The 15565-nt window shown below is 36.1% G+C and overlaps 1 pseudogene; it reads right to left on the bottom strand.

Moving 5' to 3' along the window:
• Positions 1 to 14375: 14375 nt before the first annotated feature.
• Positions 14376 to 15306, bottom strand: LOC118845376 (annotated as a pseudogene).
• Positions 15307 to 15565: the final 259 nt, after the last annotated feature.

Raw genomic sequence — 15565 nt, 5'->3', positions numbered from 1 at the left:
GTAGTATTAGGGTAGCTGAAGGGAATATACATACATACATATATAAATATATAAAATATATATATATATATTTACACACATATAGTCAGAGGGCACAGGGTGAGTTGAATATGAAAGGATGAGATCTAAAAAATAAAATCAAATTAACGGATGAGAGAGGAATATATGGAGAGAAGGAAAAAGGGAGAGATAGAATGGGGTAAATTATGTTGCATAAAAGTGGCAAGAAAAAAATCAGTTCTTTTGGGAGGGAAGAGGGGGCAGATGAGGGTGAATGAGTGAATCATGCTCTCATCAGATTTGACCTGAGGAAGGAATAACATACACACTCAATTGTGTATCTTACCCCACAGAAAAGAAGGAGGAGGGAGATAAAAAAGAGGGGATAGTAGAAGGGAGGGCAGATAGGGGGAGGACATAATCAACACAAACACTTTTGAAAAGGGACAGGGTCAAGGGAGAAAATTGTATAAAGGGGGATAGGATAGGAAGGAGCAAAATACAGTTAGTCTTTCACAACATGAGTATTGTGGAAGGGTTTTGCATAAAGATACACATGTGGCCTATGTTGAATTGCTCACCTTCTTAGGTAAGGTGGGTGGGGAAGGAAGAGGGGAGAGAAATTAGAACTCAAAGTTTTAAAAAAAGATGTTCAAAAAAAGTGTTTGGATGCAACTAGGAAATAAGATATACAGGCAATGGGGCATAAACATCTATCTTGGCCTACAAGAAAGTAAGGGAAAAGGGGATGGGGGGGAGTTGGGTGACAGAAGGGAGGGCTGACTGGTGAATGGGGCAATCAGAATGTATGCCATGTTGCGGTGGGGGTGAGGGTAGAAATGGGGAGAAAAATTGTTATTTGAACTCTCGTCAAAATTAATGCTGAAAACTAAAAAACATTAAATAAATAAATAAATAAAAAGAAACAAAAAAAGGTAAGGTAAATTTAAATATCTAAGCATTTAGAAAGTAAAACTGGTCACTAGAAGTCAGCATAGATTAATCAAAAAGACTTAATCCCAGACTAACTTAATTTCTTTGTTTTTTGAAAGGCTAACTAGGCTACTTGTATGAGGGAATCCTATAGACATAATATATCAATATTTTAGTAAATAATTTGACAAAGTATTCCACATGATACATGTGGACAAAATGGAAAAAATAGACTAATTAATAATACATTTGGAACTGAGGGAATCTTCTGATCTACAGGACCTGCAGGAAAATTGCTAGTGGGATGCATAAAAGAATTGTCTTTTTTGCATTTAGTTCTATATTTTTACCAATCACTTGAAGTCATACATCATATGTTTTTGAATTTCCAAATGACAGAAAAATGGGAGAGAAAAGATTTTGGAGGACAAAATGTAAGTCTAAAAAGTTTATAACAGATTTGAACAAGGGGCCATATTGAATAAAACTCAATTTAATAGAGATTAAGGTAAAGTTTTACACTAAACTGCAAAAGGTCAACTAAACAAATAATAATATCTCTTAGGATAGAGGAGGTAATATAAGAAAATGAATCCAATGTAAAAGACTTGAAAGTTTTGTTGGGGGTCATGATCAATTTTAGTCAACTGTTAAAATAGAGACAAACAAAAATCAAACTAAATCTGTCTTATTGTGCACTAAATGCCAGATAATGTCTGGAATGAGGAAGCTGATGATTCTTTTTCACTATTCTGTTTCCACTATTCTCTTCAATTCTGGGTGCCACATTTTCAGAAAGACAAACAGAAGCTTGTCAAGAAAAGAGTAACTAAAGAATATTTTTAAAAAGATTAGAAAACATAAAATTTGAAAATTAATTGAAGGAACTAGCATGGGTATGAGAAAACTTAGAAGGGAAAGAAGGATTTTCTCTTTTAAGTATGTGGACTAGGTATTAGCTTTGTTTGACTTGGCCATAGAGAGCATAACTAGGAACTGTGGAAAGAAGTTAAGGTGACACAGATTTCAGCTTAATGATGGAAAATAGCTTCCTAAAAATTAAACCTCTTCAAAATTAGAATGAAAGTTCATCATTGGAAGTCTTGAAACAAGGGTGGTTGAATTTTTTTTGGAGGGGAAGGATGTTGTGGGGTGGGTAGGTTGGTATCATTGGTCAGGTATGGATTAGACTAAATCATCCCTGAGGCCCCTTTCAACTTCTAGATTCTATCATTCTGTGATTCATTCATTTATTCGTGTCATAACTATCACATATGTTTGCCCTAGTGTAATAAAAATTCATGTGCGTGAAATAAAATCTTAAGTGCTAGATTTAGAATTTGGAGGTCATTTTATTCAATCCCTTCATTTCATGGTTGAGGATACTGAACCCTAGAGAGGTTCAGTGTCTTGCTCAAAATCAAGCAGGTAATAAATAGCTGAAGCATAGTACTTTGTGCTTTGACTTAGTACTTTGACTCTAAATACAATGATCCTTTAACTTAAAACTGCCTATTTTGACCATCTTTTCATTGCCACACAAATTTCAAATTTATTCAATGACTTGTCAATGTGGCCAAGAGTTAGTAGTAACTCACATTTATATAGGACTTTGATCCGCTAAGTTCTCTCCTGGTACCTCATTATGGTAGGGAAAGGGACCTGGGCTTATTGAAGGCCGTGGGAAAAAAAGAGACAATTCTGGAAGGCACCAAATTGAATGGCTTTGGAATAGGACCCTAGTAACAGACTGTGTAACTTTTGGAACATAGCCTACATGAGGATGGAAAGTTATGCCCATAATATCCCTTTGGCCCTACAAAATGATTAAAGAAAAATATCCTTGTTTTAATAGGAAATAACTAAATGAGGTTTGGGAGTTGAGGATCACCCTTTACTGAGTAGCTTGGTTTAAAATCAGGATGGTGACTCACTTAACAGCAATTAGTGATGTCTCATGGAAGCAATTTTGCTTAGCGGAAATTGACTCTATTTTCTCTAGAAAAACAGAGCCATGGTTGTAATACTTACCAGCACTTTGGAGCAGTCCAAAATATAGGATCTCATATCTGAAAGATAAAGAAACAAGATTATCTGCCTAAGCTCCTCATAATGGGGAGGATATTTAAACTTCATACTTGAACTTCAATCATGATTTGGAGAAAGTGGGATTGTAAATTGAGCAAAAAGATTATCAGTGTTATGTGTAATCACTCTAACAACTTGACTTTCATAATAGTACTGCAAATTCAAATGTATTTTGTATTTAGAATGATGATATCTGAAATAATGAAAATGTGATTGGACATCTTAATATAATGTTTGCTTAATACAGTTTAACGTCCTAGTCATGGAATCACAAAAAAAGCCAGAGCTGGAAGGGACCAGATTATATCATCTGGCTTACCATCCTAGATTCATGATTTTTTTAAAATTTGGTCTGTTTTTGTTGTTGTTTTAAAGGATGAAATGATTATCACCACTAACTATACAATTCAATAATGGTAGCATCACAAATAGAATCCAGGAATTTGGATTCAAAATTGAGTTCATCATAATTTGTGATGGAAATTCTGAGAATTTTATTGTTAGAGCTTAAATGAGTATTCAACTTGGATTTTTTCTTCCCTAACAGAGTTCGTTTGGGCCAGAAATTGTTAACAAATCTCAAAATATCTATTTTATCATCTTATCATCAGAATCCTAAATAGAAATTGCACGATCAGAAAGAAATACAAAAAATATTAACAAAATTGTATATTTTATGAATAATTGTGAATGACTTGGGTTTGTTTCTATTAGTTATCTTTTTAATAATAGCAATACATACCTAAATTAATAAAGAAGCATATAATTTATCATAACAAGCTTATCAAATGTAATCTATCTACAATTTCTAGTCAGATATTCACAGGAACATAGCGCTAGAAGGTATAAGGACCTGTTGCTTAATTCATCCCTCAGGCTCCTGGAAAGATGATATTATTCATGGAACAGTGATTATCTTTCAGTCAAATGGCATGTATTTATTAAGCATCTGCAATGTTCCAGACATTGTGTTAGCCACGTTAGGCACTGTTGATACAAAGACAAGAATAACAGTCACTGTCCTCAAGGAGAATTTTGTATTTGGAGGGGGCTGAGGCAGGGAGAGTAAGAAGATAAATAAAGTATTTTTGTAAGGGCCATTTCATAAATTATACTCAGAAAGTAGCCATTGTAAGATAAGAAGAAGAAGAAGAAGAAGAAGAAGAAGAAGAAGAAGAAGAAGAAGAAGAAGAAGAAGAAGAAGAAGAAGAAGAAGGAGAAGAAAGAGGAGAAGGAGCAGAAGGAGGAGGAGGAGGAGGAGGAGGAGGAGGAGAAGAAGAAGAAGAAGAAGAAGAAGAAGAAGAAGAAGAAGAAGAAGAAGAAGAAGAAGAAGAAGAAGAAGAAGAAGAAGAAGAAGAAGAAAAAGAGCAGCAATCCCTGATTACCCCCTCCCCCGCAACTGGCAACAACCACCTGTATAATAGAAGTGAAAAAATATCTTGGGGGATTGGAAAATAATGATTGTATGTGATACATAAATCTATAGTGTAGTTCATCACATTGCTTAATCAAGGTTGTATTAAAATGAATTGGATTTATTTTTCCATTTTAGAAAGACTGAGTTGGTTGTATATGGATTATAAATGAATTTGTTGATATGGGAATAAACAATGAATATTATACATGTTGGTAAGCTGTTGGTAAATCTCTTGTGTTTCTAACTACCTCCTCTTCATGGGATAGGTTTACTTCTAGGCACTCTAGTTGTTGTTTTTTTTTTTTTTGTGGGAATGATTCTCTCAAGCAATGAAAGCCTTGCTATTATAGACAAATAATTCATATATTCATTTTTGTTACCTTAAAAATCTTATTTTCATGACACAGAAACCATCTCTTCAAAAATGTGGTGTCTGAGCTCTTAGCATTCTTCTACTGTTGATCAGAACTTGTCAGATATTTTTTATTGGTTCACCAGTCTCACTTTACTGGGTCATTAAGTTCTCTATCTTTGACCTTCAGTTTGGATAGCTTATGATATAGGGCTATTTGGTAGATAATTTAATGGACATAGTTGAATGGATAAATAGTCAATCAGTCCAAAAACTATTACATATAGCACTGATATAAGCAATGAATATATTCATTCTTTAAATATTTGGCGAATCATACCGTAGGGGCAAACTGAATACTGTATTTCAGTCCTGGGTGTTCTATGATGACATATTGTGTCTTCCTGCCAAAAGGATGAGGAAGATAGTGTGTGATAATTAGCCTATGCCATTCTCACATTTATTTAAAAGAACAAATTCCTAAGAAAGTGTTTCTTACTGCTTTCTTATAGATCTTTCTATCCCAGATATCCGAATGTCTTCCAAGTAATAACAACCCAGAAAGTAAAATCTGTGCATTTATCCAATAGCATAAGAAAAGACAAAACCTGAGCCTAATGTAATATTCTTTCTCACTTCAATTAGTTTTGTATTAAAGTGAGGTGTACGCTCTGACATCTACCTAGTTTTACATCACTTTCTACACAAAGTCTTCCCTAACCCCTTTAAATCCAATACTTTCCCTGTTTTATTTATTTCTTATTTATTCCTTCTATAGCTTGCTTAACATATATTTTTCATGCTTTCTCCCTCATTAGATTGTAAGGTCCTATGATACCAATCAGTGATTAAAGATCTTTCCTGGACATTCAATAGGCCTCAGGTGAGAACAGTTAAGAGAAGCTTGATTGGAGGTTTGTTTGTAGGCAGGCCTACACCCTTTACTTACTAGATGCTAAGCCCCAGGCTTACATTCTTTACTTACTACTAAGTCCTAGGTCTACACCCTTTCACTGATCTGGCATGAAGCAAGCCCTCGGGCTCTAAAAAGCATGTATATACTCAGAAAGTAGCCATTGTAAGATCAGAATTCAGAATTCAGCCCAAGTTGGAGAAGCAAGAACTCCAAATGGACACAGCTGCAGAGATAGTGCAGAGTGGAGAACGGAAACCAGGAAGCTGTGGAGACCAAAGAACTGGCGAGGGAGAGAATGCAGGCAAGCAACCATTGGGATTCATGAATGTTCATGGGAAGGCCCCAGCAGGAGGAAGGTTACAAGATGACTCGGTTTCTTGTTGTAATATTGTGTTATAATTTCCTTGTTGTTACGTTGAGGGGACTTACTGGTTTTGGAATATAATTACTGCTATATCAAATTGGAATTACTGGTTCTAGGGTTCGATCCTCCGGTGTCTAAATAAATGTTACACTTCCTCTGCCTTCTATTAAGAGAATCTCTTGTACTTTGTGATTCTGAACTATACAGGCATATTCATGGTCATCTTCAAGGTCATGAATCTTGCCTTACTGATACATCCCCTTGAGGGAAGGAACTGTTTTTTGCCTCTTTCTTTTTTTACCTGTGGAGCTTAGGCACTTAAATGCTTTTTGGTTGATTCTGAGAGTGAATTTATTTAATGATTTAAATAATTTAGTCTTTTTTTCTATGATATAGCTGTTTGGGTAGTCCATTGGTTTAACCACCAGTATGTATAGCTTGAAGAAGTGTTTAGGTAGACAGTAAATTATGCCCAGAATTTAATAGAAGGAAGAGATTGGACCGCATGATTTCTTAAAATTTGATAGTGGTCTTCGGTGATCTCAAGTTGCTCACTGAGAATTAAAAAAACATTTTTTAAAAGATAAAACACAGAAAACAGAGAATGATGTAAAAAATATGAAAAACCAAGATGGGCACATGCAGTCATCGCTCATCATTCTGATGATACAGTGGCACATGAGAAACATCATAGGTACGGAAGCAAGAGGACTTGGTGACTATGTCAGTGGTGAGAGAAAGAAAAGAGAACAAGCAAAACATTCGGAAAGGCAAACTAAAGTTATTTACAAACTGGAGGCATAAATCCTCAAGGGATAAATTAATCTGGGAATGCTTCTGGGAGTTTTGAGCTAGGTCTTAAAGGATCTAGCATCTGACACTGAATAGCTGTTTATCCATGGGTTTATCCAAGTCATTAACCTCTCTGAACCTAGGTATCCTGATCTGGATGAGTGAACTCAAGATAGAAGAGAACAAATTGTTAAATTTAGTGTGAGAATTTACATCTTAGAAATCATCAAATGCTATAAATCAGAGTTTGATTTATTGTTTTGTTGATTGTCTATACAAAAAAAAGATAGAGAAAACATTAATACTGCAGATTAAACTTGAAAGTATGTCCAGCAAAGCTGAAACATTTACCTGAATACCCCTGCTCATTCAAAAAATAAAGAGATTGCCCTTGATGTTCTTTAAGGTGCTTTCTAGTTCTAAGTCTATGATTTGATGGATGTTTATGCAGTGATATTAGTGGAGTGCATGAAAACAAAACATCAAAAAGCTTGAAGATGCAATTAATCCATGTGTGTGTTAGTGTGTGTGTGTGTGTGTGTGTGTGTGTGCACGCGCGCGCGTGTTTTATAGATGACAGGGTGGGGAAGCAAGGTAATTGGCCTGATTTGAATAGAGGAATTATAAGAAGAAAAAAAGGACAAGTCTAAAGTTATATGGGAAAAGGAAGAACAGGAAAAAAGGGAGGGTCAGAGTGAATTACTATTCTTTACCAAGAAATAATTCAGATACTGAAGAGACAAAGCTCATATTATGCTGTTGGGCATAATGGTAGCTATAAAATGTATGATTATCTCCATATATTTTTTATAACTTCCTGACCTAATTCATATAGATAGCCTAATAAGCCCATTTTCCTATTCTGTTCCATGTTGAGGATGATGGTAGGCAGATAGGATGTTGTAGACCAGCACTGAGAATTTCCTCAAACAATTTCTGCTATAGGAGAACAAGCATACCTCCCTACCCTTCCTCAATGCCTCCTCCTGGTATTGGGAGGCTGTCATCATTAGTTATCATGGTTTTATAGGACATTTTTTCCCTTTTGCCCATTCTCAAAAAAAAAAGGTGTTTCAGTTGCTCTGCATCAAGTGAACATTCAACACATTGTCATTACAACTGGTGACACTGTGAATAACTGGGGAACAAAGCTGAATACAAATAACACTTAATGATTCCCATTTATTTAAAAAAGAGATTCCATCAGCCTTTTCTTCCCTCTACCTAAAAACCTCCTTCTCTAGCTCCTGGTAATCTCTCTGACAGCAGAGATAATAACAATCAGATGTCAGCATTCCAGAGAACAACTACCTTCAACTTTCTGAGAGAGAAACTGCCATTTGACCGCAACTACGAAACAAAACTGCTATTGTGGTTTGAGTTTTGTAGGTTGGAAGCCGTGGTAAGTTTTCTGATTTGGGCTTTGGGAGGCTTTTTGTGTCTTTGTAAAGGCAAGGCTGTTTGGAGCTTTGAGCAATCCAAGTGCTCTTTCCTTCCATGAGAGCCTGTGTGGGTGCTTTACTTTCATTGTTTAGGGCCATTAGCTGTGATTAGTATGACTTGTAATTGTCTGGAAATACCCAGTCAGTTCCTTTAAAAAATAATAATGATCCCTTTGTTTTGTTGCTTTTCAAAAAGACTGGATTATTCCAAACAACCACTCATTAAACATTAATGAATAATAATTAATTATTAATTACTGGGAGGAAAGACTACATGCACTTGCCTCAGGCTTGACAAGCTGTCAAAAATTCCTGCCAAGGCTGCCAGGCTCCCCGAGTTCCCAGGAAGGTGCCACATTAAACACTAAAAGTTAAGTGACATTTCCAGGAACCTGGAGAATAGCATTAGGACAAAGAAGGAACTTTTCCCCCTTCTGCTCTTCATTGTTCCTTCACCATGACAGAGGTCTTAAAGAGTGATGGGGGACCTGCTGAAATGTTTCTAAGCGGTACATTAACTGTGGATTAGCAAACGGTACCTTATCGTACTGCCTGGAGAACGTAATTTTTGAAATTGATTATCAGAATGAGACTACCTCTCCTGATTTTGTAAATATGTTTGGTAACCTGCAAACATGCAAATCGTGAGAGCAGTATCTGTAACTATTGGGAACATTTATTCTCACAGCACTGAAAGTTAAATTTGGGACTCAAAACTCACATTGACCATCCAAGGGGATGTGTATCTGAGTGAGACAAGGGCATTATTGGGCCTGTGGTATATTAGTCACTCTTTAAAATTTAATTTCTTTTCTCTAAATTTGTTCAGCTGCACAGAAACAGAATTTTTTCCAAGGTGAGGAGAATCTAGATGAAAAAAAGACAGTTTAATAGTGATGAGGGATATTACTTCCTCAATAATGCAAAATTGTATTTGAATCTTATATTGATGAGTATAATCTTAAAACTCAAATGCACCTTAAAGGCATTCTAGTTTAATTCCTTCACTTCATAGAGGAGGAAAATGAATCCCAAGAAGGATTAGTGTCTTGCCCAAGGTCCCACAGGTATTGTCATACCTGTCCAAAGTGAGATTTCAAGAAAAGTTATCTGGCTTTGTGTCCCTTGTAGTGTATAATCAGAAAAGTAACCTATGATCACAAGCTATTTCCTATTTGACCTGGTCAGTGTTTCCTCTTGAGCCTTCTTCAATATGAATTAGAAATTTTCAAATACTTAGTGTCACAAACCAAGATTTCGACCTTGAGCCTCTTAATATCAACATAGTTTAAAAGAATTGTTTATTTGTGACTATAGACCACTAAAAGTTTCAGCTAAAGTGAAAATGGTTCTGTAGTCATTATGAGGGCTGAACAGAATGAATTGGAACTTATCATTACCATTTGACTTACATGTTTATGTAGATTATTTTGTTGTACTTCACATTTCCCCAGGCAAAGTGAAGGGATAGTTTAGCAATTATTTATTGAAGTCAGGTTCTATCGATTAACAAAATGAATAATTCAAGACAAAAGATCTTGGTTTTTTTTCTTCTTTTTTAATAAAGTTAATTGTGGTCTGAGGTCTTCATTTTGGTTTTGATTCCACCATTCCTAAGTAGAAAAAATAATGGTATATGACATCAAAATACTATCTTCTTATTTGTAATGGCATAGACAGAGAGATTCTGGAAAAGTAGCTAGTAATTGTATTGCTAGTTATAGTCCTGATAGAATAGTGTACTGCTCTGCCTCATTGTGATACAATAATGTGATTATCCTAATTTCTTAATACCAGTTCTCATAAAGTGTAAGCATTGTCAAGGTCTTGCCAAGTTGGAAAGATTTTTTTCTCTGTCAACCAAGAAGAGCCTTCCTAGGTCAGGAGTAGTTAATCATGTGCAGGTTTGCAATAAAGTAATACTTTCTTTCATTATAGAAGCTCAGAATTTACTAAAGTGTTATTACCACTATCAGAGGAACAGGTTGGAAGCATAAGCATTGTGAAGTTTTGAAGTATAGATGTTATGCTATCAGTTTTCTTCCTATTCCCTAAACTAATCATCTATTCCTGGGTGCATTACTTTTGCCATTACATTTGTCAATGAGAATATGTTGACATTTTTGAAGTGTGTCTAAATCTCACAAGTAAGGTGTTTCATACCTGAGAGGCATATTTACCGAACATTTGCATGTGGGATCAAAGCCAAAGGCCTTAATTGCATAGTTACTCGGAGAATACCAATGTGTATGCATCAACACAAAACATGAATCTGCTAATTGTTCTTCACTGTTTTGGACATTAGCAAATTGCCATCATGCGAATATGCTACCTAGAAATCATTTCGAGTTCAAATTCTTTATTTTAGTGATCCCTTGCTTTCCTTACATCAAAGAGTAGTAAGAAATGTATATGATCTTATATCTTGGAAGTTACATATACAACAGATGCAACATTAAGTTTTGTTGTTGTTCAGAATTTTTGGGCATAAATTTATAAGACTCAAAGCATACCTTTGGAATGTAATATTTTCATAGCATGTAATCTTTTGTGGTATTTTTTTTGGAGGTTACAGAAAACTCTTTCAAAGGAGATCTAGATCCTTACTCACTACTCAGCAATTTCAATTCCAGATTAATGCTGTTGGTGAAGCCCATGCAAAGGGATATGCAGCTATGTCCACGCAGAGATATCTAACCCCAACACAGGGTAGTCAAATGCTGTACTCTGTTTGCTCCCATTCAAAAAAAAAAAGATGACTGATAGCTGAATAACAATTTCTACTAGACTGATATGTCAGTTATGTACCTAAATAACTCTAATAAGCCCATTGGTTCTCAGCTATAACTTATTTCCAAACTATGATGTTTACTTAACTGGTGACTCTTATTTTAATGATGTATCTTCTTCATTAGCAGCATGAGAAGCTGCATGGCATAGTCAATAGAGAGTTCATCTTGGACTGATACTTAATAAAAGGATTTGTTCTATAAAGCTTGGGTCTCAGTCAAAAGGCCATACCCAAGGACCTAGAAGGCCACATGCGGCCTCAAGGCTTCAGGTTCCCCACCCTTGGTCTTGTACTCAAAAACACATGGATTCAAGTCACACCTTTAAAAAAATTTCAAAAATATTGTAATTTAATATATCAGCATTGTTTGCTGGTGCTGGCACAAAATTATACAAAATCCTTTATCTTCTGTACATTTTACCTAGAGTAGACATTTCAAAAGAATCATTTTTTTTCTAAGAAAAGTACGATTGTGCTCAATGGAATCCAAAAATTCTTTAATTCTTTTCCTATATCTATATTTTCACCTAGCATGAAGGGTTAGTGGGTTAGTGACAGGAAATCCTTAGTGACATTCCTTAGCTTTGCTAACTACTGTATGACCTTTTCCAAGCCCCTATGCTTCTGAACCTTTCCGGGCTTCAGATTTTCTAAATGTAAAAGTAGGCTAGACAACTACCAAGGCTGTTCAGAAGTAAACTGGATTTTTGCCCCACTTTGTTGTAATTCATAAATATAAAAAAGGAGCCATTTGAAGATCAAATCACCTAGAAAAGAATAGCTATCAAGATGTCTTTGGTGTTGTGTCCGTAGAGGCTTCAGGAAGATTAATAAGCGTGATTTACCATTCCTGCCACCAAAAGAAAAGGAATAGTATGGTAGAAGGTCATTAGGGAGCATCTATTTTTCTTTTTCTTTAGTGAAAATTTGATTGGATTGAGGAGCAGGAGAGTTGAGCTTTAGTCTGAGCTCTGTTCATGGTGTCTTACATGCCCATTGTCAGAATACAAAGGCATAACACACATGGTTTGAACAACAACAACCCCCCCCAAAATAAAACCCACAACAGCAACAATAACACAACAAACAAAAAACACAGTGCCATACAAGAATACTAAGAATGCAATGAACCCAATCAAGTGCTCAGGGACATGAGTATTTTAGCTATTGCAATATTCTGCGCGAATCTTAGAATATCGAATCCAGAGGGGATCTTCAAGATTATCTAGCCAAATTTCCTTAGTTAGATCCAAAAAGGATTTAATAAATGAAGTCATTTGGGAAATGAGTTCCCCAAAGCCATATATCTTTCTAAAGGAAAAGGTCTATTAGTGGATAGAGCATTAGGTTTAGTATCAGGAAGACCTGATTTCAAAAGCTTCATCAAATACTAGCTGTAATCCTGAGTAATTCACTTAAACTCTCTTATCCTACATTTTCCTTATCTGTGAAATGGGAGTAATAATAGGGTTACTATGAGAGGCAAATGAGACAAGATATGTAAAGGGCCATGTAACAATGTTCACCATTCTAGCTATTACTCCAACTTCTAGTCCAAAGCTTTTTCAAACACTATGTTAAATTAAGTGCTTGATCATTAATGGTAATAGTGGTTCATTGACTTAGAGGAAGCATAACAACACTGGATTTGAAATCAGGAGACCCAAGTTCAAATCCTAGTTCTACTACTGGCTACTACCAGCTAATTCTGGCTACTTCTGTGTGATCTTGTGCAAGTCACTTTATGTCTCAGAAATGTAGCTTCTTCATCTTTAATAATGACAGATTGGACTAGATGATAACTGAGGTTCCTTGTAGCTTTTTTTAAAATTAAGATTCAATTTATTCACCTATTTTGGGGAACATACCATTAAGGATACCAGGGTATACAAGCACTCATACCCCTGTCTGTACAGCTTAGTAACATCTCATCTGCTTTTCAGGTTTTTTTTTGGCTGCATGACTACGTCTCAACTCTCAAAGAAAAATTTTCTGAGGTCAGACTTTTTGAAAACTGTTAGGAGAAAATGAGTGCCTAAAGGTGGCTATAAGGAAGCATGAAGAATAAGATAGAATAATGATCTTTAAGAAATTATGGCCAAATCTGGTCATGGCTTTGTACCCCAGATGTGAAGTTAGCAACTCTGATCTGATCAAAGCAGGCCCAGAGCACTGGGCCTAATGGTAGTTGCACCCAGGACTACCCTGAACCCTCTGTCCTTTCCTCATTGGTCATGGTTTATGCATGCTACTACCTAAGCTCTAGAAAAGAGGGAATAGCAAAAGCTATCACTAATTAAATCTGGAAGGAATGAGATAATGGAGAAAAAAAGGATAATGCATGGCTGATGTTTAGGTAGGATCAGGTAGCTCTTATGCCAAATTATAGTGGGATTTCTAGAGAGCAAAACAAGTGTGCCTCTATCCTATCCTATTTGGTTACTTCTTCCTCCAGTAAAATAGTTTTTTATTAGTTTGGTCCCATCTCCTTTGAGGCAGTTATGCATATATTTGTTTTACAGTGGTTTATTTCCTGAGAGTGTGGGGTCTTAGAAGATGGTGGAACAGGAGTATCCTAGGCAGGGCTGCTGCTATTACAGGGATCTATTCAGGTAGGGGGAAGCGAATGGAGAACTGTTAATGAGTATTACAGCCTTAAGTAGTCCAAGTGAGCAAGAGAGATTTACATTAGATAATGCTGCTTCTCTTTTCTTACAGGCCCTTTAGCAGAGATCCAGATGTCATCATCAGCCTTTGATGCTACTGTTATGTTTGGGGAATGAATGAAAGGAAAAAGGATGATTTCTGTAAAGCTTTATGATTACTAGGTAGGCAATGGAGAATATAGCCTTTGGTACAAGTTACTGATTAGGCTAGTTCCCTTTCCTATAACAACTTGGTGGGGGGAGTTAAGAGTGGGGGGGTGGTGAATATTAGCAGCAGACAAACCAGAGATCAGCCAGGTAAGGCTTCTGCAGCTATCAATAGGTTATAATCTACTGATTAAGGACCCCTGATTTAGACTCTCAGAGGATTCCCTAATCACTGATGCAAGGCAGGTGGTAGGACTGCAAAGTGGTTCCAAATGGAGGACAGGGACTATGATGTGACTTCCTATAGAGTCTCCTTTTCTATCTCCAGAACTTAACAATGTAAGAATTTTGGCTTCATATTATTCCATTTCTTCCTTAATTCAGATTTGGTGCTACTGGAAGCAAAAATATAATTGATAGATTTGTAGGAGAGGTCCCACATCTGTTTCTGGGTCAAACTGAACATCTCAGCAGCTAGCTGGTAATCCTAAGAAAGGTCTGTTGCAAAAACACCCTTATCATTAGTACAGATAACAGAAGGGTGGGCTAGGCCACACCAGAATCCAGTGATATTGATCATAAGAAGGTACTGTCTGACTTTTGATGTTTGAAGTTAAACAGACTTCTAGTGGTATAAGGTGCTGTTTAACAAACTTCACTAGATCCAGAGACCCTCCTGTATGTGAACTGAGGAATGTTCCATGGCCAATTCTGTCAGGAGGCAGCCCCAGAGAATTTGGGTCTCTTTTATCTTGGTTTAGAATCTCTGAAAGATGCAATGCCAATTTCAGACTTTCTTTTTTTGCTTCCAAAAGAGGCTCCAAAAAGTCTTTTCAATGTCCTGCAGTGGGGTCTCTGCTCACATCAAGGCCAAGGGCAGTATCCTCACAGGAAAGGATGAATTCTTTGTCAAGTTTAACCATTTCTTTTGATATTGAAGGTCAATCTTTTCTGTGTATTGCTATTAAATACCTCACCTCAATATCCAAATTTTCTTGTTTAGACTATTTTATGCCTTCTAGAACAACTTCCACATAAGATTTTTTGTCCATATCTGTTGTATTTTCTTCTCTAGATGTACTCCTCAATTCTAGATACTTGACACCATCATTAGCAAATTCTTTAATAACATCTTTTGTGACCATTAATATATCTTCAGGGCTAGTGGCAATCTGATGAATGAGTTGAAACATCTGGAAATATTCTTTTAAAGTTCTTTCCTTTCCTTTTTCTATCAGTCATCTGATCTTGGATTTTAAGAGCTGGGTTTTTGGCTATCAGCTTCTTCATAGTAGCAGAACTAATGGATCCATTCAAGTGGGCATGAAGTTCCACTTTGGGTAGTTCCAAGTAAAAATTACTCTTCTGTGACTGCTGCTGCTCTTGCATTGCCATCATGATTCTAGCGGAAAAAAGATCTTCCTTCAAGCAAAAGAAATATGTCTATAGATCCCAAACACTGCTTTTCTCATCATGAATTGCAAAGTATAATGCTATTCAGCATGTTCTATAGTCTAGAATCTCTCCTACATAGTCTTGCTTCCAAAGATTCTTCCAAAAACTTCACACCTTCCCAAATATAATGAGAAGGAACCTGTTCTTCCTCTTAGTCTGAAAGATATAAGAAAAGGTTTATGCCACATGGCTGGCGCCAGCC

This window comes from Trichosurus vulpecula, chromosome 4, assembly GCF_011100635.1.
Source record: "Trichosurus vulpecula isolate mTriVul1 chromosome 4, mTriVul1.pri, whole genome shotgun sequence".
Taxonomy (NCBI): Eukaryota; Metazoa; Chordata; class Mammalia; order Diprotodontia; family Phalangeridae; genus Trichosurus; species Trichosurus vulpecula.
Note: the sequence above shows the minus strand (reverse complement) of the source record. Positions and strands in the feature narration are given on the sequence as shown.